This window comes from Chrysemys picta, chromosome 1, assembly GCF_011386835.1.
Source record: "Chrysemys picta bellii isolate R12L10 chromosome 1, ASM1138683v2, whole genome shotgun sequence".
NCBI classification, from domain to species: Eukaryota; Metazoa; Chordata; order Testudines; family Emydidae; genus Chrysemys; species Chrysemys picta.
This window is the reverse complement of record NC_088791.1, coordinates 38,456,020-38,480,465: the sequence shown is the minus strand read 5'-3', so window position 1 is coordinate 38,480,465 and position 24,446 is coordinate 38,456,020. Positions and strand designations below refer to the sequence as shown.

At 38.6% G+C, this 24,446-nt stretch overlaps 1 long non-coding RNA gene across 1 annotated transcript in view; it reads left to right on the top strand.

Moving 5' to 3' along the window:
- The window catches only part of LOC135973187 (uncharacterized), a 417,975-nt gene extending 396,985 nt beyond the window's left edge, over nt 1-20,990 (top strand). The window contains exons 5-6 of the long non-coding RNA XR_010589890.1: nt 17,477-18,193; nt 18,429-20,990. This is a non-coding gene — a long non-coding RNA (uncharacterized LOC135973187). The remainder of the gene's footprint in view (nt 1-17,476; nt 18,194-18,428) is intronic.
- The last annotated feature ends 3,456 nt before the right edge of the window (nt 20,991-24,446 follow it).

Here is a 24,446-nt window from a genome sequence, read left to right as displayed (position 1 = left end):
CTTTAAGCTGAGTTTGCAGAGTTTATCCCATGTTCATGAAAGTAAAATAAATATGTGCTGTAGTTGTTCACACAGCTGGAAAAGTAGATGAACCTCCTTTGTTTTCTGTCCTCCAGTTAGCCATAGGACTCCTCTGAAGACACTGAGGAAAAACATTCATTGGGCTTTAGGAGATCAGAGAAACTCACTGAAGATATTGACAAGGATTCTAGGGCTTGTTTGAGGGGAGGAAATTGAATCTAGTTAATTAATAAATGGATAGAGGATTTCTACGGAAAACACAGAGTACTACAAAAAGAGGCATTGATTGTTCAGTGCATGGCATTTTTCCTTCTGGTTCACCACTCAGTCATTACCACAGAAAGGGAATCCTCTTTTCCTCAGAATAGTCCTCATAAACTTCCCTCAGAATCCTATTTTTCAAAGTGTCAGACTCTGACAACCCTACCTGTGTAGCAGAGCACCTTTGCCCAAGTGTAATTCCACTGATAACAATGGGACTACTCAGAGTAAGGGGCTACTTAATATACACCATAGTGGTAGAGACTGGTCCCAAACTGTCATTTTTGCTGCTCTCCCATGATCTCTAATTTTCTATGCTTTTTAAAATCTGGTGGCCAGCACTGAAGACAAAACTCCACCTAAAGCCAAACCATGGTGAATAGAGCAGATTAATGACCTTCCCTGTTTTATACATGCTTCTCCTATTTGATCATGCACAGCACTTCATTTACCTTTTTGTAGGTAGCATTGTACTCTTCACTCATATTCGGTCTGTCATCTACTACAACCTTCCTCATGCCTTTCTATAATTAACAGTCTATCCCCCATTACATATTTGTTAATTTGTAGCCTTTTTCTGGGAGCTACACCTGCAATGCCCACTGAAGTTCATAACACTTCCTCTCAAGAGCCAGCACTTGATTATTTCTTTCTCCTGAAAATATTTTGTATCTGTCTATGTTGAATCTCATTTTATTCCACTGTGTTTCATGGTAATTTTTATCCCTATTTAAATATCTTCAGCATGTTCTCTAGATCATCTTCTCAAATTGCTAATGAACATTTTGAATAGTATTGAATGCAGTCCAGTCTCAACACTTCCTCCAAACTTGACAATATTCTGTCAGTTGTTCTCTCTGTTTGACCCTTTATCCAACATATGATGTTTCCATTCCACCTAATCCATATTAGAGATGGGGAATACATAATAGGATATTCATGCTGTCGCCCTACTCTTGTAAGTTTTGTCCAGTTTAGCTTTAAATGTCCCACATATATAGGGGATTCCACCTTTTCATTTGGAAGACTATTCAACAGCATAAGAGAAATCACTGTCAGAAAGTTCTTCCTTGTCTCACTTTCATTCCATTACTCCTTTCACAAATAACTCTTCTTCCTCATTAGCATAGATATCCTTCAAAGATTTGTAACCCTTTACTCTGAGGTAGAATCATGTCAGATGTCATACTAAAACTGGGATAAGCTATTATAAAGGTCATATTTTACATTTTTCTTTAAAATGTATTAAATGTTTGTGACCGGAGTTCCGGGGGGGGGGGCCACACTGAGATTGCTCAATTAGAGCAAATTGCAAAGAATGGGGCAGATAATCCTCAAAACTGGTGGTTATTCTAATCAGGGCCAGCTCTAGGCACCAGCAAAACAAGCTGGTGCTTGGGGCGGCACATTTTTAGGGGCGGCATTCTGGCGCGGGCCATGCCGCCCCTAAAAATGTGCCCTGGCCGCCCTAACTCACCTCCGCTGCTGCCGCTCGCACGCCGCTGCTCACCCTCCCTCCCAGGCTCTCAAACCCGGGAGAGAGGGGGAGATCCCGAGCAGCTGCGGCGCGCGAAACAGCTGATTCGCGTGCCGTGGCCGCTCAGGATCTCCCCCTCCCTCCTGGGTTCGAGAGCCTGGGAGGGAGGGGGAGCAGCGGCGCGCGAATCAGCTGTTTCGCGCGCCGCGGCCGCTCGGGATCTCCCCCTCCCTCCCAGGTTTGAGAGCCTGGGAGGGAGGGGGAGACCCCGAGTGGCCGTGGCGCACGCGCTGCTTCTCCCACTCCCTCCCTCACTCCTAGGCTTGAGAGCCTGGGGGGAGGAGGCAGGGCTGGGGATTTGGGGAAGGAGCGGAGTTGAGGCGGGGCCGGGGGTGGGGTAAGAAAAAAACGGGGGGGGGGGAGGGGGCGGCCAAAATTGTTTTTGCTTGGGGCGGCAAAAATCCTAGAGCCGGCCCTGATTCTAATACTTAAATTCACCAAGCCAGTAACAAAACAGCTTCAATACCTTACTTGTTACCCAGAAGCCAAAACCACAGTTCCCTTAAAGAAACCCAGCCTTGGGCACCCACCCAGACAGCCAAGTCAAATATGATGAGGATTGTTGAAAATCTTGTTAATCATATACAAAGTTCTACCAATCCCAAAGGATCGGACACATTACCCACCACATTAATTAATATTTTAGAGCTTACCCTAATACACGCTCACAGCCAATTCTTATTAACTAAACTAAAACTTATTAAAAAAGAAAAGAGACAGAGTATTGGTTAAAAGATAATTATACATACAGATATGACTAGAGTTCTTAGGTTAGTTTCATAGAAGAGATGGTGAGCTTTAGTGTTGCAAAGAGTCCTTTCCAGAATCAGTTCATCCAGTTATAGTCCAATGTACAAATATCCAATATCAGGGTGATCTAGAATGGAACTGGAGACCTCAGTCTTGCAACTCAATCTTCCCCTGATGAAACTTGAGCAGATCTGAGATTAAAAGGCTCAGGGCCCAAGAGTTTTTATAGACCCCTGGCAGGCTATTGTCAGCCTTTTGACAGCAGGTGTTCCTTGGGTGAAGAATAGTGTCTTCGAAGTAACCTCCTATTTCCAAGCATCACTGGTAATTAACAATTGCCTGTCTCCCGCTATTTATAGGTGGTAGTTTATCCTATACTCCAAAGAGAAATTAAGACAGTGATATCACTACATTCATAGTTCACTTAAATGTTAACATTTCCTTTCGATCTCTGAATTAACAAAATACAGCAATAAACAGGAACTGATCGGTTACATTGTCAACCTCTAAAAATATATATGTAAACACACAAAAACACAAACATTATCTGCTAATAAGTCTCTAAAGGTTGAATCTGGGTCAATTAGCCAGGTAGCTGTGTAACCCTTTCTGGCCCTGTCTCACACTGTTTCATTCTGTTTTCAAAGTAGAATGATTTTACCTGAAGCTTTTTGCTAGGGAAAAAGCAGATGCAAAACTTTAAACAGAGTGGGCCTGCTTTCTTGTAATTTTGCTTCAGTCTACACTGAAAATTATGTAGACACATGTTGGCCTATGTACGGCACCGATGCTGTGACCGTCATTCCATGATTAGCTCAGTTGTATCTGCAGTAGCTTTGCTATATGATGTATGATGGAAAGTTCATACAGCAGTATTAACTCAGAATTTATCTTTGTGGGGTTTATTTGCATGTGACTTGTAATTAATTGCCTTTGATATTTTTCTTTAATGCTAGAGCTATGCTAAACTCTTCTGCTGACATCCTAGCAATGGTAGAGTAAAGTACATGGAAAAATCCCCTCTCTTGTTGACGTTATTTCAAGTTTATGGGCCTTTAGATCCAATGAAATGTTTATAGAAATCTTTGTGATTCAGTGAATCAAGCATGATAACAGACACTACGTTTGGCATTATAACTATTGGAGCCAATACAATGTCTGCGTAAGTGTATGAGAATCACCTTTAGTTGCATTGTTTGGTCTGTGGAGTCCTCACACTTCGCATCCCATGATGTTTTATTGTGAAGTGTTATCAAAGTTTATTTCATTTCTAATTATTTATAAAAGGTAGCTGGAGTGCTTGTGTCTCTCTAAGTATAAAACCTCAGTGATTTTGTCATAATTAAAACATTAACATTTAAAATGGAGAATTATTTTGATGGCTTAAAGAAGCATAAAAATAAATCAATATGATTTCTGTTTCATAATGGAAAAAAAATCATGAAAACCATTGTAAGTGGTAGAAATAAACCAAGCTCAGATCCAAACATCCCCTAAAACTTCCCAATGTTCAAAATCCAAAAATCTGAATTTTGCAATTGACTTATATCTTGATAATGCACTAAACCAAAAGTCTGATCTGAACTCCCTCAAACACTGAAGTGTGTGAAAACTAGATTCATGTAAGTATAGTGGTGATTTTAAGAAATGCCACAACCACCATTTCAGTAGGGAATCAAGTAACACGAGGACTCATATTATTTTAGAGAGATCTATTGGATTATATTTTAAAAGTGATTTGGCAGGCTTAGTTATACATGTCCTACATTTATAAGTCTTCTCTTTAAGATCTTGAAAATTATCTAATTTATCTCAACACTGTGAGGCCAGCATTATTATCAATTGAGCTTAAGAACTAAATGTCATTAATTTCAGTACTTCAAACTTAGCAAGACCTTTTCATAAATCAGTGGGTGGTTGCCAGAGATTTATACTAAGAACCATAAATGATTCCTGAAACTTACAGGCTATAGCCTTGTGGTTGTACAATTGTTGCTATATGTGTATAGTACGTACAGGGGCGGATCAATGAAAGTCAGTGGAGCTGTGCTGATATACATAGCTGAGAATCTGGACCTATAAACAGAAATGTACAGAAGTGATTAAAGCTCAGCATATTGGGTTACCTGGTGGTCTCCCTCAATTTCCTTAAGTCAACTAATTTTTGGTCATATAGATTAGACTATTTTGTACTTCTAATAACCACAGTATTCTATCAAATTGAATAGAATGGGGAAGGAAATTTAAGAGTCACCTGTTTTACTGAAGTACAATGTGGAATTAACAACTTGTTCATACTTTGCCAGAAGCTTGGAATGGGGGACAGGGGATGGATCACTTGATGATTACCTATTTTGTTCATTCCCTCTGGGGCACCTGGCACTGGCCACTGTCGGAAGGTAGGATACTGAGCTAGATGGATCTGTGGTTTGACCCAGTATGGCCATTCTTATGTTCTTATACTTAGTAAGTTTCACTACCCTTGCTTATATCATTTTAGAACTTTTTAGAAACTTCCCTCCCTTTTTATTCTTTTTTTTAAAGACCTCCATAGACACCCATCTATTTAGACATCTGCTAATGACAAATACATTTTAAAATATAAACAGATGCAAAACTGGACTGTGGAACACCTGGTGTATTAAATCAGATCATACCCACAGTTGTCCCTCATATTTTATTTCCTCTTGTGGGACCTGATTCCACAATACCCCCATTGACTTCATTGGTTTTAGACCAGACTCCCTTCACATCTCTGGCCCTTTTGATGCATAATAGCAAAAGAAAAAATAAAGTCCTTAAACTAACTAACCATTTAGTCTCCAGGTTTCATTGCACCGTTCAATCACTAGACCACCCGGCATAGGCAAGATATGAAAAATGCTGAGCTATGGAACATTGTGAATGTTCACAGTGATTCATCCAGCAGATTGGTTTTAGCACATGTGGTGTTCTTGTGTTCTTGTGATGGTTTGGTAAGATCAGAGTTCAATGGGCCTTAAAGCCACACTTCCTCCTGCATGATGTGCAGTCTAACATTGGTACAATAGTCTACATTATACATTTGAGCAATATACATAAATACTGGCTTGTTCAAGAACTGTTTATTTTCCATGTGTTGCTATCTGAGTATTCTTTAAAAAATACTTCAAAAGGCTAGTTTTGAACAGTACTTTTATTTATGATGAGCCCCAACTCTCTGATGGAGCATAAAGCATCTGCTAATGATGATGTAATTGCTGTGGGTTGATGTCATTGCCTGACGGACCAGCCTCAATTCTAGTTAACCACAGACACAATTACTTTGATAAAATGTGAGAGAAAAGTAACACACAAGATGTGCTAAACTAGTATCTGCTAGTACCTGAGAGGGGGAGGCTTCCTTTGTATTTGATACTGTCTGTGTTAACGTGAAATTTATTTTTAAATTCAAGAACATCAGGGTTAGTGTAGCTCTTGTGGTAGCAATAAAAAGTATGGAAGAAATAATGTAATGGTAATGAAGTTTCTGTATTATGATATTGGTAAGCTGTATGCAGTACTTAAAATTAAAGCTGTATTTTATTATCATTATTTTTATTGTCTGACGCCTACAGAGCACAACTAAGAGCAGGGCGCTATTGTGCTAGGTGCTGTATAGATACATAACCCCAGATCTTCCCTGCCCTGAAGAGCTTAGAGTCTAAGGTTCTGATCCACTGAAGGTAACAGGCCTCCTCATGGCCACCGAGCTCTGTCTGTGTGCGTCTCTTTGCAGGATTGGCCCTGAATAGCTGAGAGAGAAAGAAATACAACATATAAGTGAAAGACTGAGAGTTGAGGCACACAGAGATGACAAGACTTGTCCAGGATCATTCAGGAATTCTGTGGCATAACCAGGAACTGAACTCAGAGCTCCTGACTCCAGTGCCTTATCACAAAGACCATGTTATCACACTTATTTTCATTTCACTAGATTTGGGACGGAGGTCATTTCAGTTCAGTTTTGTGCTCACATCTTGAAGAGTGCTGGTATTTAATGGCTATACAAAAATTTAGCAGGTTAAATACTTGGCCTAGAAACATTACCATCATAGTAAATCTATTGCATAACATTATTCAACTCTGCCAGTAGAATGTCCTCACATGGCTTTGATAATGAAAAAGATGACCCCATTTTCCTTGCCCAATTTCATTTCCACTTCCTTATTAGATAAATTAGCCTGCAGAATTCATAAGACGTGGCCTTCAGAGAAGACATATGGAAGAAATCACAATTATACTTTCTGTCATGGTCTTTTGAAATTGAGTTTTACATTCTTCATTTTACAAAGTCATATTAAAGGAAACACCAAATGTCAAGAAAGATCAAAAAGAAGATTTCTGTGAGTGACACAAGCCAGTCTCTATTTGTCCAGTTGCAGTTAGAGGGGGAGTGAACTGAGAGTTACATCAAAATAACATTTTTTTCATCTTCAATCTTTTTGTAGGCTAATGGAATTCTCCTTTAGTGATCATTTGTCTATAAGAATAAAGAATACTTCCTAAGAATCATTTCCTATGGGTGTTGATGTGTTTGCCCCTTATTCATTCATTTATAAGGATAAAGAAAATTAATTTAAAAGGATCAGATGTTTTCTTCAGTGTTTTCAAAAACAGAAGAGTTCAAAACTCTCTTTTGACTGCTACTCAGTGGAGGTGATTAAAATCTGACCGACTTCTTTTGGCATTAAAAAGCTCAGCAGAATTTGATCTGACCTTGCAAAATAAGATTTTACTTCTATTGCATGTGTCTAATTTAAACAGCTGAACCTTGGGGTCATTTGGCTATGATAATCAAATTGGGAGTTGCCCAAATCAGTCCTTAAATCAATAATGAAGCCATAAGTAGGCTCAGGTCTACTGCAAGAGTTATGGTGCATTTTGGAAGTATTTGCAGGTGAAATGAATATTTCACTATTGCCACTTCTCAGCGATTTTTGAGCTGAATCTTCTTTCCCAGAAGTTAGACAAACCTTCCCATTGTCAAATGAATGACTTTTTTAGTAAGGTTTAGTCACATTTCAGACAAAGACATAATATTTCTGAAGGTCTCCATCAATCTATTGATGGTATTTCATACAGAGGATACAGGGTTTGTTCACATTGCCTTAATATATCAGTTACTGGAGCAAATTCTGCTCAGTTACACTACAATTATTTACTATTTGCTAAATGCCAATTATGCTCTTGGACCTGTACAATGAAAGCTCAGGAAGTTTGGTTCTAGAATGAATTTGGCTGCTTATACTTAAGTTACTGTTCCACACTGTTTTCTGTGTACTCCATATTGTCTGAGGAGTCTGACTGTCTGTTTGCTGTGAGGTCCTTCATTCTGGAGAGCATTTTCAATTGGAGATGGCTGTCATTGCATCACTTTGCTTTCTCAGAGGGACTTTATTTTTCTCTCTCTTGATTTCTTGTCTTTCTTACTCTAAAATAAGTTATTCAGACTGCAAGTATATAGTTTCTTTTTGAATATGGAAAAACATGACAACCTCTCTAGATGGTGCTGCAGAGTAGTTTTCTGAAAATAAAGAAACAAACTAAAGGAGAGTGTTTCTGGAAATTACCACACTGTAAGTCTGAATTCTGTCCTTTAGTAAAATAATGGAACAAATATGAAGAGATTTTAAAAACCCACAGAACTTCTAAGGTGTAATGAAGGCATAAGTAGCTTTTGTTTGCAAAAACTGCCTCTTTCCAGATTAACATGATTGCTATGCTTTGACAAAATTGTAAAATGAGTGGACAGAGGGAATGAAGTAGATGTAACATATTTGGATTTTAGTAAAGGATCGATACCTTGTTTTATAAAATGTTTCATGGAAAAGTAGTTTAAATTGGTTTGGACAGGAATACTTTTGTGTAGACTGAAAGCTGTCTGAAAGACTGTAAGCAAAATTAAGGATAAACAGCAATATATAAAGTTGGTCGGAGGCCTCAAGAGGGGTAAGACAGTAATAATGTTACATGGGTATACATAGGAGGCAATTGTATATACAGGAGGCTCCACTGTCTAGACACTGGACTCGGAGTCATTGAACTAATAGACTGAAGACCTTCTAGTTCGTTCATTAGCCTTTGGGGTGACCTTGGCCACCTCCCTTCAACTTTTCTCTGCGTAAGCTCTGACTCCGTGGGGTCTGGAGCACCCAGGGCTGGAGCACCCACGGGGGAAAAATTGGTGGGTGCTCTTCACCCCACCGGCAGCCAAGCTCCTCGCCTCACCTCCACCTCCTCCCCTGAGCACGCTGCGTCTCAGCTTCTCCACCTCCCAGTGCTTGCCGCTGCCAAACAGCTGTAATAAGCTCCGGGAGGGAGGCGGGAGGAGTGGGAATGTGGCATGCTCAGGGGAAGAGGTGGGGCCGGGGTGTAGGGATATTAAAGAAGGTACTAACAGTGATTCCCCCAAGAGACAGTGACCCCCTCATAATTTGGCCCTCACACTTTAAAATCCAACAGTTTTACCAAGTACAAAAATCTCTTGGGTCTTCTGTTAAAACTTGTAAGCTACTGTTTGTAGAAACCATTGATTATATTTATCCTGTGACTACTAGGTAAAACTTACAAACAAGTTAACTGACTTTGTTATACAATGTAAACAAACACTATAAGCTGTTAAGTGTCTTTCACTTCATTCAACTGCTCCTAGATCAGACCCCCACCCTCTGTAATTAAAGGGCCGGGAGTCTCAAATGAATTAGCACACACTCTGAAAGTGGTGGAGACAGTAAATTAAAATATGGTTAAGGGATGGAATGTATGCTGATGAATGCTTGATATACATGGATGGTTAGGGAGGTGCCAGCCTAGAAAGGAAGTATTTATTGGCCGAAGAATGTGTCAAGTGGATGACCAGAAACCCCCGGAGGGTAAACTGGGATCCACCCCATCACCTGGAAGGATGAGAAACACGAACTTTGGACAGTGTGGAGCCACCAGGAATGTGCCACTTTGGACAGGAATGTGCCATCTGCTGATTGAGTCAGCAACAGCAGGATGAAACAGCTCCCATAGACTAACATAGGAACTAATTCCTATAAGAATGGACTCTCAAGACTGATGACTTTGAGTCTCTGGTTCTGCTGCCAGCCTCCAGGAGCATCAGGTGCACCTGACACGGACTCGGCTCCATCCTCATGACCAAGATACCTGGCCAGTAACTTGGCATGAGCAACTACTAGGCTGGTAACTATAACACCTATACAGAACTTGAATGAATGATTGTGTGACTGAATCTCTTTCTTTCTCTCTCTCTTTATATATATATATGTATATACATGTATGTGTGTATGTATAAAAAATAAGTAGTCAAACAACGTTGTTTACTTTTATCTTTTGCTTTATCAGTATATTTACAATAAATGTGGCATTTTTGCCTTATTCCTCTTAATAAGATCCTGCTGGTTTTTATTCTATTGGTATAACATTTTGGTGGAGAATTGCGAAAGGGGGAATATTGGTAAAATGCCTCAGTTATTGTGAACATTGGTGTGCACACAGCCGGCTCTCTAGAGAGCGGTTCTGTTTTTGGTTAACCAAAGCCTACTGACCTCCGGTGGGTAGAGGCTTCATAAAAGAGCTCATAGAAACTTTAAGCTACAATTAATCTTATCCAAAGTGTTCACTAAAAAATCAGGGGTAACAAGAGCCTATAGGGCAAGGTAAAGCTGCTCGCTGAACGAGATCAGGGGTAGCAGGATAAGATAATTTAGGCTGTGTCACTCGCTGCAAGGGTTCAGGGGTAACAAAGGAAACTATACACGTGTTAAAAATGTTTAAGAAAAGACAAGGGAGAACAGTCTCAGAGACAGGAATGGAGTTTGAAGGAGCTCCAACCTCACCTTTTGTAAAAGAAATAACACCCTTTAAACAAATCCTTCAGAGATATGGGCACAGTCCTTGGACTGAACAAGCCCTTGCAGATGCTTGCTCTATTTCAGACCTGGAGGATAGATTGGCCCACTATATCCTCATATGTAAACCCCCAAATGCAGCAAAAAGAGACGCTGCAGGGATCTGGCTGCTGTGGGACAGCTACCTCCGCCTAACAGCCTGTACAGAGGAAAACTTACTGTTTCTCGCTCTGATCCTGGGAAGGATTTTTATATTTGGTGGATGAACCCTCGGTGGTAAAAGCCCGAGCAATACAGAGAGAAGCTTAGTGTCTCTCCCTCTGGCCCAAAGTGGGTTAAAATCATAAGATACAAATCTTGTTCTGTTAAACCAAACTCTGAAGAATATAGGAGTTTGGGCAGTGTAGTGTGGTTTATGTTTGTTTGTTTGTTTTGCTTTGTTTTGTTTTTCTTGTGAGTGATATTGTGGTCATTTCACAATATTGAAAGAAATGTTTAAGGAAAGGGACCAGAAAGGGTGGGGGCTGGTTAAAAAGCCCATCCTCCTTGCTAAATTGGTAGTGGAACAAAGCTTGTGCCCTTGGAAAGGACAGGTTCATTAAAAAAAGCAGAATCAGGCCCAGACAAGCAGGCAAGCAACAAATAAAAAAATTGGTTAAAAGCCTTAAGGGCATAGTGGCAAAAGTAAAAAAGCAATAAGTGCAGGCATAAATCCCTGGAACAATACTTAAAATGGTAAAATCTAATTAATAAAGGTGTCATTTTAAAAAATAAACAGTAATTTAAGGAAAAACCCTGAAAAGTTAACTCTACAGAGGCTGAACAGAATTAAGCAGTTAAACTTTGTAAAAATGCTAAAAAGTACCATGTTAAAGAAAAAAGAAATTCTTGGTTTCTTTGCAGCCATTCTGAAGGAAAAATGGGCCCTTTTCCAAAGGAATGTCTGTAAATAATCCAGGTATTTTAAAATAATTTGACTATAAACAATTTAGTCAAATTTGTTAAAAACATGAGGGGATTCTATTAAAACTTAACTGACCCAAATGTATAAAGAAAATATAATCTATGTACAGCTATGTAAAAACAGCAATGTAAAAAAAATGTTAAAAAAAAAAAAATGTGTATGTATCTATTTGTCTGTAAAAATATGTAAAGTTCTAAAAACCTAAACCAACACATCTGTTTTGTAAGTTTAAAATAAATTACTTTTGTTTTGTTTTAAATAATGCCACTAAAAATCCATTTAACTATTTAATTCAAAGTTGCAAAACTAACAAACCTTTTTGCCAGACACAGCTAATCAGTGTTGGCTGGCTTTTGGAATTTGGCATTTAACCCTTAAGGGGTAACTCGGTGCTTTACAAAATTTAAAATGTTTTTAATAAAAACCAAAGTTGTGACTGCAGCAGGGCAGTCAAAATCAGAAGAATAGAAAAAGATTCTGGATTCTTCTTGTTTGTTTGTTTAGTTGTTTTTGTGTGTGTAACAAAATAGCAAATGAGAGCTGTAGTAAAAGAATAAAAAATTAACAGTGCCCCTCTAAAGCAACAGCAGGGGTGAGGGGCACAAAACAAAAAGAAGCACTGCTAGAAACACTGAGCCTTAAAATGGCTCTGTGTAATCAGACTGTCACTTTAACAAGGGTACATAAAAACTCTGTAAAAACAAAAGAAAGCAGTTGCAGTTTGGTTTCTATGGAAGACCTGTAACAAGGTATTCCTTCAATTGGCTACATGCAAAAATAAAAAACTGCACCAAAATTTACAAGCCTCTGCTGCAAAAGCAGAGAAATAAAATGTATGTCCAGCAGTCACACTAGAACAGAGGATAGCACAAGCCCAAGCAGGTTCTGCCATGGTGAAAGCACTGTGCTAATTTGTTTCCAAGCTTCTATCTTTCAGGCTCTGAACCAAAACATCAGGAGAGCTGGTACCAGCTAAAAAGTTATAAAAAACCATGGTTATAGTGTCGCGACAAATTCTGTGTTCAGTGTTGCATGTTCTGTGTCTGTCTCTAGTGGTGTCCTGTGATAACATTGGGTCCAGAGAAAAAGGGGATACTACACTAGACAAGACAAATGTCTTTTCTTCTACTTCCCCCATATCCATCCAGGGCCGGGAGTCTCAAATGAATTAGCACACACTCTGAAAGTGGTGGAGACAGTAAATTAAAATATGGTTAAGGGATGGAATGTATGCTGATGAATGCTTGATATACATGGATGGTTAGGGAGGTGCCAGCCTAGAAAGGAAGTATCCATCGGCCGAAGAATGTGTCAAGTGGATGACCAGAAACCCCCGGAGGGTAAACTGGGATCCACCCCATCACCTGGAAGGATGAGAAACACGAACTTTGGACAGTGTGGAGCCACCAGGAATGTGCCACTTTGGACAGGAATGTGCCATCTGCTGATTGAGTCAGCAACAGCAGGATGAAACAGCTCCCATAGACTAACATAGGAACTAATTCCTATAAGAATGGACTCTCAAGACTGATGACTTTGAGTCTCTGGTTCTGCTGCCAGCCTCCAGGAGCATCAGGTGCACCTGACACGGACTCGGCTCCATCCTCATGACCAAGATACCTGGCCAGTAACTTGGCATGAGCAACTACTAGGCTGGTAACTATAACACCTATACAGAACTTGAATGAATGATTGTGTGACTGAATCTCTCTCTCTCTCTCTCTCTTTATATATATATATGTATATACATGTATGTGTGTATGTATAAAAAATAAGTAGTCAAACAACGTTGTTTACTTTTATCTTTTGCTTTATCAGTATATTTACAATAAATGTGGCATCTTTGCCTTATCCCTCTTAATAAGATCCTGCTGGTTTTTATTCTATTGGTATAACAGGGGCAGGGATTTGGGGAAGGAGTTGAATAGGGGCAGGGAGGGAATGGAGTTGGGGCAGGGACTTTGGGGAAGGGGTTGGAATGGGGGGGGGGGGAAGGGGCAGGGCAGGGGTGGAGTCGGGGCGAGGCCGGGTCGAGCACCCACCAGCGCCAGAAGAAGTCGGCGCCTATGTTTCTCTGCCTCTGTTTTCACCTTCTCTTGTCTGTCTTGTCTAATGAGACTGTAATTTCTTCAGGGCAGGAACAGTTTCTTATTTTGTTTTTACATAGGGCCTAGCACATGAGGACCCCGTTCTAGGAAATACTGTAATGTAAATACAACTAGTAATGGTCCAATTACATTGAATATTTTCATCACTGATTTGGAAAAGAGAGTGAAGTATATGATAATAACATTTGCAGATGATACTACATTGGGAAAAGTTGCAAACACCATTGAAGACTGAGAAATTGACCTAGCGAGATTAGAGATATGGACAGGCAATAACACTTTGAGATTCAACTATGAAAAATGCAAATGATTGAATTTTGAGAAAATAAAGCAGTGGCCCAGAATAGGGAAGCAAATGGTCCCTCTTTATACAGCTCTGATGCAATAATATCTGGAATAATTTGCTCAGTTCTTCACCTTACTAGTAAGATGCTGCCAAGTTTAAAATGTTAGTGAAGAGTTAGAAAAAACATTGAAGGAGCTAGACAGATTGATTTATGGGAAGATTAATAATGCTAAATATGTATTGTTTGGATAAAAGGGAACATAAGTCTATACATTTTTGAAGAATCTAAACAGCAATGATGGAAATGTATTTTAGTGTAATACACGATATAACCAGGATTGAGATGAAATTAAGAAAGGAAAAATGTATAATGAATACTAGAAAAACTTCCTGGAATAAATTGTGGAACAGTCTCTGCAGACAAGTTGTGGATGCCCACTTAGGACTTTTTTTTTTAAACAAAGAGACCAAAAGAATAGAAAATATAATCAGGAACAATTCTGCATTGTCAGGATGGACTGCATGTTCAATTGTCTTTTTCTTTCTCTCATTTTTGTGATTCTCTGACATTTGTCTTGGTTATTACATTTCATGTATTAGGTGTAACATTCCTTGTTAATATTTGTTTCGTTTGCTTTTCCTTTATGAACACAGGATGAGATTTATAAAAAGCATTCAGCATTGACTGACTTTGCTTCTAATAGTGTCAGTGATAAAAATATATGCATTACCGTAAGCCTAAGAAAAATAGGTTATCCAGCAGTGCCAGTGGGTTAAAATAATTGTAGTGACTAGATTGGGGGAAAGATAGAATGTTCCTCATAAATTGGAATGTGTTCTCTCTCTCTCCCTTTGTGTGCCAACACATATACAATACAACTATGCCCATAATGCTGGCAAGTGCATATACCCATGACTACACTGAAGCTGATTTCTCCTGATTCCCTGCTTTAAATCTGATTCCATTAATTGCTAGCTGGCTATGAGCTGGAAGAGTGCTGTGAATGGAAATAGCAAAAACAGTTTCATCCCTTGATTTAATAAGGATGGGTTAGAACCCATCATCTGTACTATGTATTTTCTAATTGGCCTGTTCAAATTCTAGAACATTATATAATTTTAATTAAATTATTTGAGGTGGGAGGGAGAGGCCGAGAGAGAGAGAGAGAGAGAGATTAGATTTACTTATGCTTCTTTTCACATCACTTGAATATTCCAGTATCAAAATAGTAAGGATGCAAATGACTAAATTTTAAATTAAAGATCAATGAGAATTGCTTAGATTTGCTTACAACTCAATTCTAAACCATTACCCAAAAAAATCTGGGACATAAAGGACTACTTTTTATAACTATAAGAGAATGAGGGGACACTGACACAAAGAGCATTGTCATAAAAAGAACAGTAGTCTAAAAACCTGAGGTTAATAAAAAAAAATCAATTTTCAGTTGGTCTCATTGAAGGTCTTACACATTCTTGCCAAACTATAACAGTCATATTTTATGTGAAACCAAAGACAGTCATAAATATTTTGGCTCCCAGAATTGCAGAAAAAAAATCCATTCTGGTATTGCTTAAACTCTTGAGGAGTAAGTTCATGCTTTGACGATTATATGTTTAAAGGCACAATTAATCCTACTGTACAATTCTTAGGGCACAGGGCCTAGATTATGACCAATGTGGCACACTTGACCTCAACTATGTGGCAAGCATCCCTGATGTAGGCTGCAGAGATACTGATATATGTGGCATAAAAGCACCCCAGCTCTCTCCCACAGTCCACTGCTATTTGAAGAACATAAAGAGCAGGGGTGCATGGAAGGACCAAAGAGAGAATCTTACTCCTGCACATATTAGGAAGTAGAGTGGGTGGACACTTGGTTGTCATAAAACCAGCACCTTCTGTTCACTTGTCCCTTTGTCCTGGTTCCCACTCATTCCACTATTTCTTACCTCTATTCCACTGCCATTCATGTGCATTCAATACTTCCCCCCTGCCATGTTGCACTTGGAAGGTGTGCAAGAGAAAAGCTATCTTTGGACTCTATGTCCCCTGGTCTACTGCTTCCCAAAAGTCATGCCGGCAATAATCCCTTCTCTCATGTAGATTTGTTAAGGGACCCATGAAAGGAGACCCATCAATAAGCACTTTAGAAGGAAGACCTAATGGACTCCATGGCAAGCTAACCTTAAAATTTGCAGCAATCCCAAAGGTTTCCATGGCAATGTAAATGCCATGCAATGCTGGAAATTCTGATAAATTCAAAATTTGAGTCTTTTAGTGAGTTATGAGGCACTAAACTATGTTATCAGAGAAAACCTTATGCTATTTATTTTGTATGAAATATTCTTATGTGGCTCTGAACAGTTTCAGTTTTCCATGTGCCACAAAGATTTCTGGCCTGAAAATACATAACAATAAAAGTGTAGAAGTGCTCAAGGAAAAACTGGAGGTTTTGACAGCTGGATAGAGGAAACTGTGGATAGTGGAACTAGCCACAGAATGGCTTACCAGCAGCCTTTGCAGGACATTGCACATTTTTGCTATCTGACAGAGTCACAAGTATTGCCTGAAATAACGTACTGTAATGCCTGCATGCCAAGCAACACTATTTAAAGATGAGAACATTCTGCAGGCAAAGGCAAAACACTGCATACTGATGCTGTAGTATTGAATGAAGATATTTACTTGATACAGCAAATTAATGAGATAAATAGTGTTCAGGTCTCTCCACAGCCACTGCTCAGAGTAAGCATGTATGGATGTAGACCAAAAGACAGCATGAAGCCTTCAAATGAACTTGAATTCTTAAGAGGAGGGAATTTGGTTTTCTTAGCAGAGACTGCAGTAGACAAAGTCTAAGACCAAAAAAATCACGAAACATAATTTGCCACAATTGGCATGGCGATTCAGGGGAAGTGTTATTACACTGACCTGTTCTTAACTCCTAGAGAAAGTGATCCTGCCAAGTCAGGGTGGGAAAGTATGTTTTGGGGCTACCTGCCTGATAGTACCTGTGGTATGAATAAAAAAAAAGAGACTTTTCTATTGGTGCAAAAGCCCAAGCATTCATTCAGGAAACTCACACATTAAGAAAAAACTGTAAGAAAATATTGAGGAAAAGGAATCTGTAGGAAAAATCGTTTAGAAACTCTGCTAAACCCATGATGACTAGAACTAAAAATGTCAAACAGTCACGTTAGGAGGAGACATTAGTGCTCGAATCTCTTTGTGAAACTTAGCAAGCAGGATTGCCTCATTTGCAACTGAAGTGCACCTAGCAGAGTATGTCTGAAGATGGTTCAATACTTTCAAACTCCTAATTTGGTCTACAGCCCTTGGAAATACTGGCAGCATTCACAGCAATCTGTAGCAAAATGTATTAATTTCCTCTCAGAATCACCTGCTAATGTTGCAATCTACATATGCCCCTACTATAATTTGGGCTTTCAACAGTGGAGGGAAGAGGCATAAGGAAAAAAAGCAATGAAAGGCTTGATCAATTGTGGTAAGCGATGTTTGTCTTTCACCAGCTTAATGCCTTTATCCAACAAGCAGCCCTTGACCTTAGAAACAATGTTTCCCAAATGAGCTGGTCACTGATGCATGAGTGTGAATTAACACAAATTGTTAGCACATCAGGAACTCAAATCCTTTTTCCTGTTTTTCAGAGTTTGTGAAGGATGAAATCCTGGAGCCTGATGTTTTCCTCAGTGAGAAACATGCCATCCCGGAAGCAGACAGCTTTGTTTTCTCTCATTAAAATGGTCTGGAGAGGAAAAAAAAACTTAATTGTTCCTGTCTCCTCAAGTTTAAAATAGATCTCTGAAACTGCTGGCATAACCTGCTGCATCTCCACACCAGTTACCGTCAGGAGTTGCCCTTTCTGGAGCAAAGTTCAAATTAGAGAAAGTTTTATTTAGAAAGGAGGATACAAAAATAATAAATCTTTGCTCTCTCTCTCTCTCTCTCTCGTATCTCAAATCAGCTACAGTGCATTTCATTTTATTTGAACAGCTTCAGAAATACCATTTTAGTATAGGAGCCTGGAAAAATGAAATACTTATGTAAGACAAATATGGAAATCTTTTCTTTTTTTTAAATGAACTGTGATACCCTGAATATTTTGAGTGTTGTCTACCACATTCAAAATGTGCCATTTAATATATTTTAAGGGCTTATGCTGGTTTTTTTAAATCCTCCCGCTGTCTCCCACCGCTGTTTACTATTCAATTATTTTCATGCACATTTAGTGGTTGTGAAAGGCACCAGTCTATTTGACCACCAGTGAGGTAGGAGGGGTCCTCAAAAGGGCTCTCCTGCACAGCTGACAGTGACCCATCCCCAGAAAAGGGAAGGGGCCAAAATGGTGGTCAACTGATTATTAGGTATCAGAGGGGTAGCCGTGTTAGTCTGAATCTGTAAAAAGCAACAGAGGGTCCTGTGGCACCTTAGAGACTAACAGAAGTACTGGGAGCATAAGCTTTCGTGGGTAAGAACCTCACTTCTTCAGATGCAAGTCATCTTGCATCTGAAGAAGTGAGGTTCTTACCCACGAAAGCTTATGCTCCCAGTACTTCTGTTAGTCTCTAAGGTGCCACAGGACCCTCTGTTGATTATTAGGGACACCTCAAAAAGGACAGGGATGGGAGTGAGATGAAGGGGGTGAGAGGTTTCAGAGTGACAGCCCTGGAGTCTGAGATCATGTGTGTATTCACAGAATAAATATAGCTGGGTCTGCTCTAGGGCAAAACCTGTGAATTGTTTTTCTGCCTGTCTTGGCAGTTGAAGGCCACTGTTGGGTATAACTGTCAACATTCTTCTACAGAGGGTCAACTGCCCTTAAAAGAGACAATGTGAAGCCTCTACTGAAGAACTAGTCTCTCGATGCAGAAAATCCCATTAACTATTCACTTGTGTTCAACCTTACTTTTTGGTAAGTTAGGTTAAGAAAGTTCTGGAAGGATCTAGAATCCTCAGACTTCTCTGACCCCATTCAGTCAGGTTTCAGATGTGAGAATGAGACTGAAAATACACTGGTGGCTTTGGTCAAAGAGCTGGTAGCACTGAATGAAATCATAGGGCCTGATTTTCATTTTCACTAAAGACTCTTCCTACTGCTCTTGTAGCATAAAAGGACCTTAAAGTGCATCAGAATTACATTTTTGTTTACATCTTATGGCCATTCTACACTGCCAGAGCAGTGCAAAGGGATCAATGCAATGTGTATGTGAGAATCGGGCCCACAGGCCCATGCTAATTTGTTTAGATCTATCAACTTCCATTTGTATCACTGACCATAAAGTGTTGTTGATGTCTAGACCCTGACAAGAGTAGGTGGATGAATTCTGGAGTGGCTGCATTCTTTCTTTGGGAAAGATCAGAGAAGATAGTTTGAGGCAATTGTTCATCTGTACCTAGGGATCTTTCATGCAGGGTAACGTAGGGTTCCATCTTGTCACACCTTCACTCCAGTCAATGTGTTTATGAAGCTAATATGAGAATGAGAAGACACAGGCTGTAATGTCTTCAACTCTACATCAATATATCAGTATAACCAGGTAGGGCAATAGAAGAAATAACCTAATACTTGAAAGTGATTGAGCTAGGGTAAGTGTGATCTGTTTGTTGGCAGTTTGAGGAAAGCAGCCAGAAGAATTAGTGAGGACTGTGTTGCCTCATCTGACACATGGGTTATGGCTGCTGTTTATGAAATGAGTTCACAATTCAGAGGCATTCTATCTTTGAGCTAACCATGGATACTCAAATAACAGCTTTGGCTATGAGCCTGTTTTCTATCTGCCACTGGCAAGGAGACTGTAACCTGATTTTTCAGATATGGACCTTGCTATGGTTACCTGCACCTTATCACCTTGAGACTAGATTATTGAACAGCACTCTATATGGGTCTACATCTTGAGACCATTTGGAAACTCAAGCTAGTGCAGGATGTGGCTGCCTACTTCTTATTTGGTACATCATACAAACAGCACATGATGCTGTTTCTAAATGTTTGGTTATTATGAGTCTCTTTTGGTGGCCAATATTATTTTGTCCTGTGCAGTTGATTAGATACACTATGAATTGTTATCTTTTATGTTCTATATTTTAAAGTTCCCAGACTAGGTGCTTAATAAATCAAACACAGCAATGAATAGTTTTAGAACATATGAGTGTGATGCTTGCATAACCTCCTGCCATCAACCAATGTATAATAAATCACACTCTACTTCATATATAGTGACAATTTATCAAACCAAAAGTAAGTTGTTTTAATGTAGTAAGTAAACGTGACTGAACTGTGGAGGCTACAAAGCTGCCTGTTCCTGTTTCCTGTAGTTCATTAAGGTCAAATGACTTCCAGCACAACAACAGTGAAAATCTGTTTTAGTTATTTCTAATTTTCACTTGGTCTCCCAGGCTATAGATTTAAACTTTGTTGGCAATACACTTCACATGAACAAAGCCAATGGGATTCCTTCAAGCCATCGCCTGTAAAAGTTTATGAAAACCTATTCACTCTGTTTTCTTTCCACATCTACAAGACTGAACTGTGTCATCCCTTCAGCCATTTACTTGTCTATAAAGAAGGTTTTATTTCCTTAAATTCCCTCGATGCCTACATGTGTAAAATACAAACACAAAGGCTTTCAATAGGCCATATGGAAACCCATTGCTTAGCTCATGTCAGTGAAAGATATTTATGTTATATAAAATACTGCTACTGATTCCTGTAAGTCTACTGTATTCCTTGGAGTTTCTCAACACCAGTTATATTTACATTTGACCTATTTAGGGCTCCATCCAATGCCCTTTGAAGTAAATGGGAGTACTGCCATTTAATTCAATTGGGATTGAACTGGGCCCTTTACTGCATTTTTTCACTAGGATTTAGATATAATTAATATAAATTTGCTTCAGTATGTTAATGTTTACAGCTTTTGGGAGAATAATATTCCAAACTCTTTAGCTTAAACTGTTTGCAAGAAAGACACATTCTTTTGACTGATGAAATGCAGTCTCATTCTGACCATTTTGGAGGGTTAAAAAATACAAAAAAGGCATCTCTTTTGATGTACTGTCATTATTGCCATCCTGAAATGGAGAATAGTGATATTGGCACAATTGCATGTATATTTTATGTTGATCTTTGCAAATATTAAATAAATTAAGCCTCACCACGCCCCTGCGAGTTACGTAGCACAAGAATTGCTATACTATTTTGCAGATGGATAAACAGAGGCTTAAGAAGTTAAATTGCCTAAAGACACACAGCTAGAAAGAGAAAGAATCAGAAGTCCTACCTCTCAATTCTCTGCTTTAACCACTTGACACACTGTCACCCATAGTTCAACTTCCTGGAAAAGTAGTAGGTCTGTAAGTAATCTTTCCTTTAACCCAAAAGAAAAATTCCCTACAGACATGTATGATTTATTTCTTAGCATCTAACCTTCTGACCCTTTCCTTGAGGTCCTTTGCAACTTGAAATAATTTCACTTCATGCACCAAAGACATCATTACATGCTTTACTGATGAGATGTCATATACTTACTGGCACAATAATTCCTGACATGCCATGGCTGAAGGGACCTAGCACAGTGAAAAAAGCAGGAAATCTATTTTACAGCCTTCAGAACCCTGATAGACAAAGGCATCTCTGTATATAAAATCAACCTTATAAATATGTAAAAATCTTTAGATATTGCTGACTAGAAAAAATATGAAAGATTCAGTGTCCCACTTTAAATCATAGTGGGAATATTTACTAGGTACGTCATAACATTAAAAACACCAACAGTACTTGTCCTTATGATCTGGTAGTGTGTGTATGGCAAGCTTGCTTAGGGACCTCAAACCTGAGCTGCGGCCCTAAATGAAAAGAGTTTGTGAAGTACCTTGGGTGTGTATATTGCAGCTCAAAACCATCATATCATTCAGCAAAATCTGGCACAGATGTCAATTTCTACATAGCAGAGGGCCAGGATGAAGTTAAAGAGCCTAAAATACTCCTGGAGAGGCTAGTCAGTCCGGCTCAGCCTTCATGTTGTTAGAGAGGCAGTTGTGGGGAACCTCCCTTTGCAGCTGTCTGCACCACACTTGGTCTACAGTATATGGCTGAATAAAGAACTACAGTTTCCACTCCAGCTTTCAGAAGCTAACTGTTCACTAAAAGAGAATTATTTATAAAAGATTTAAAGGCTGTATTTAATTTTATGATACTATTCTTGATCCCAAAATCCCATCAGAAAAAAACTGAATGCAGCCATTTATGATAAAGTACATTGTAAAAATCCATTCATTTCTACGAATCATGATATCCTTTAAAATATCTACTCATGCAAATTGGTCACCTAGCAGAAAAAAAAACTTGCTTTTAACTATTCTATATTTATTTAAAGGGTAGCTTAGTAACAATCCCACAGCACTGCTGTGATGTGACTGACTGTATTTGAAAATTGACACAATTTTAGACATTAGATCAATAGAAGAATAGATAATTTCCACAATAATGTTAATATTTCTCCAAGTACAGTTTAAAGCAAATCAAAATGAGCTGGGTTAATAGTGGACATCAACCCAGAACAGACTGGTGAGGAGATCTGTGCTCCCAGAAACAAGCTTGCAGAACACTTAAGCAACAAATAAATAGTGGGATGGGATTTTATTTTGTGCGTGTTTTTCTATTCGTTTCTCAGGAAAATTTCTATCCTGGAAGCCTTTTGTTGTCATTTTGTATTTCATTGCCTAGGATAAAAATAGGGAAAATGGATTAAAGATGAACATTTTTCATTCTCTTTCAGAGCCAAAAAGTAGAACTAACTCCCACCAGTTAAATATTTAAATTAATGAATCCATCTGGATACTAAATAGCATGCTTCATTCTTGAAACAAAAAACAACTAGTTAGTATTTCTGCAATAGTTTTACTAAAGTTAAGTGATTAATTAGTAGTAAATGATTTGTTTCTCAAATTTAGATCTTTTGTTTTCTGTTCACAAAATGGCCATGAACAATTCACAACCTTCTCAAATTTATTGACTAATTTAAAAAAATTGGCCCAATAATTTCCTACGAACAATAATTGGTTTGTAGATTGTTCATAAACAGTTTGTCGTGACTATTTGGTATTCAAAATTCAAGTTGTATTGGTCAGTTTTTTTGGACAATTACTTCAGAATGTGGTGTTTTCTGTTCCATCACTTGTTGAATGTAACTGTTAGAATTTGGTTTCAAGTGCAGATACTCAAATTTATGAATTCAAAAATTATTTATGTAGCATATTTGCTATTAGCCTTAAATAAATTGTTTCTGCAAATGTCCCTGCCAATTAATTCATTCACTAGAACATTCACTGAAAGCAAATGCAAAAAAGGTGCAAACACAATCAGTGCGAATTAATTCATTTTATTCAAATTAATATTTACACACGCAGGGCCAGATTATTCTTACGCTTACAATACTTTTGCTCACATAATTGAAATTAATGAGACTACTTGTAAATTACGCTATTACTCAGTCTGAGTAAGGGTACTTGAAACTGGTCCATATTGTTTCTCAAACAATACAATGTGAAAATGACTAGCAGTGGGCAAATAACTGATTTGGTTTGCTGGCAGTTCAGAAAAATTGAAATAAAAATTTGGTTTGGGTCAAACTGAAACTGATGTTTTTTTTTAATTTTCAGTGAATCAAAAACGTTACAAAAATTGTTTCAGGTTGAACAAATGTTTCATATAAATATTTATGAAGCAGGGACTGGAACCCAGGTGCCACCCCATGCAAGCCCTAATCACCAGACTATAGAGTCATTTTCACTCACTTGCTCAGTGAATACTCAAGTATTTTATACAAAGTGGAACAGCTTCAATGAGAGAGATTAAGAAAGATGTCCCACAGAATACCCCATAATCCAGTATTTAGGGCACCTGAGAGCAAGGAGAACTCATTCAAGTCCCTGGTCCTGGGCAGAAATTCAAACTTGGATCTCCCACATTCCAGATGAGTGCCCCAACCAGTGGGCTATAGGTTATAAGGATTACCATCACCATCTCCTTCTCCAGTGTTAAAATCCCCTTGCTAACATAGCCCGAAAAAAATCAAAAGGGAACGTTTTCTGAAAATTTTCTTTTCTTTTTTTTCTATTTCAACTGAAACAATTTGCTGAAATAGAGACAAATTCATGAAATGTTTTGGCCAACCTGAATCTGCATTTTTGGCTGAAAAAGAGTTTCAACTGAAAATTTCACTGTGCACTAAATATGATATTATATAAGTTTTTCCCATAACCTTAGATCCATATGAATAATGCTTTGTTTTGACAAAGTATGGTTTACTGTGTCCTTTACATATAAATGCTTTTCATGGACTTCTTAACAGTATACAGTACCTCAGAATGCTGCACAAGAGAACAATTTGAGAAATAGCATTCAATGAGTAGATGTAATGAATAATCACTATAGAGCAAAGTTGAGGTGGCATGTTCAAATTTAATTTTCTCATTCCTCACTTGATTCCTTAATAATACAACCTTTATGTTCTCTTTCAACATAGATTTTTGTTTTTAATTTCTTGGGCAGGGGGAGGAGAATGGAAAAATATAAAAGAAGGAGCTTCGGGGGAGATTCTGTGCTGGGTCTCTAAG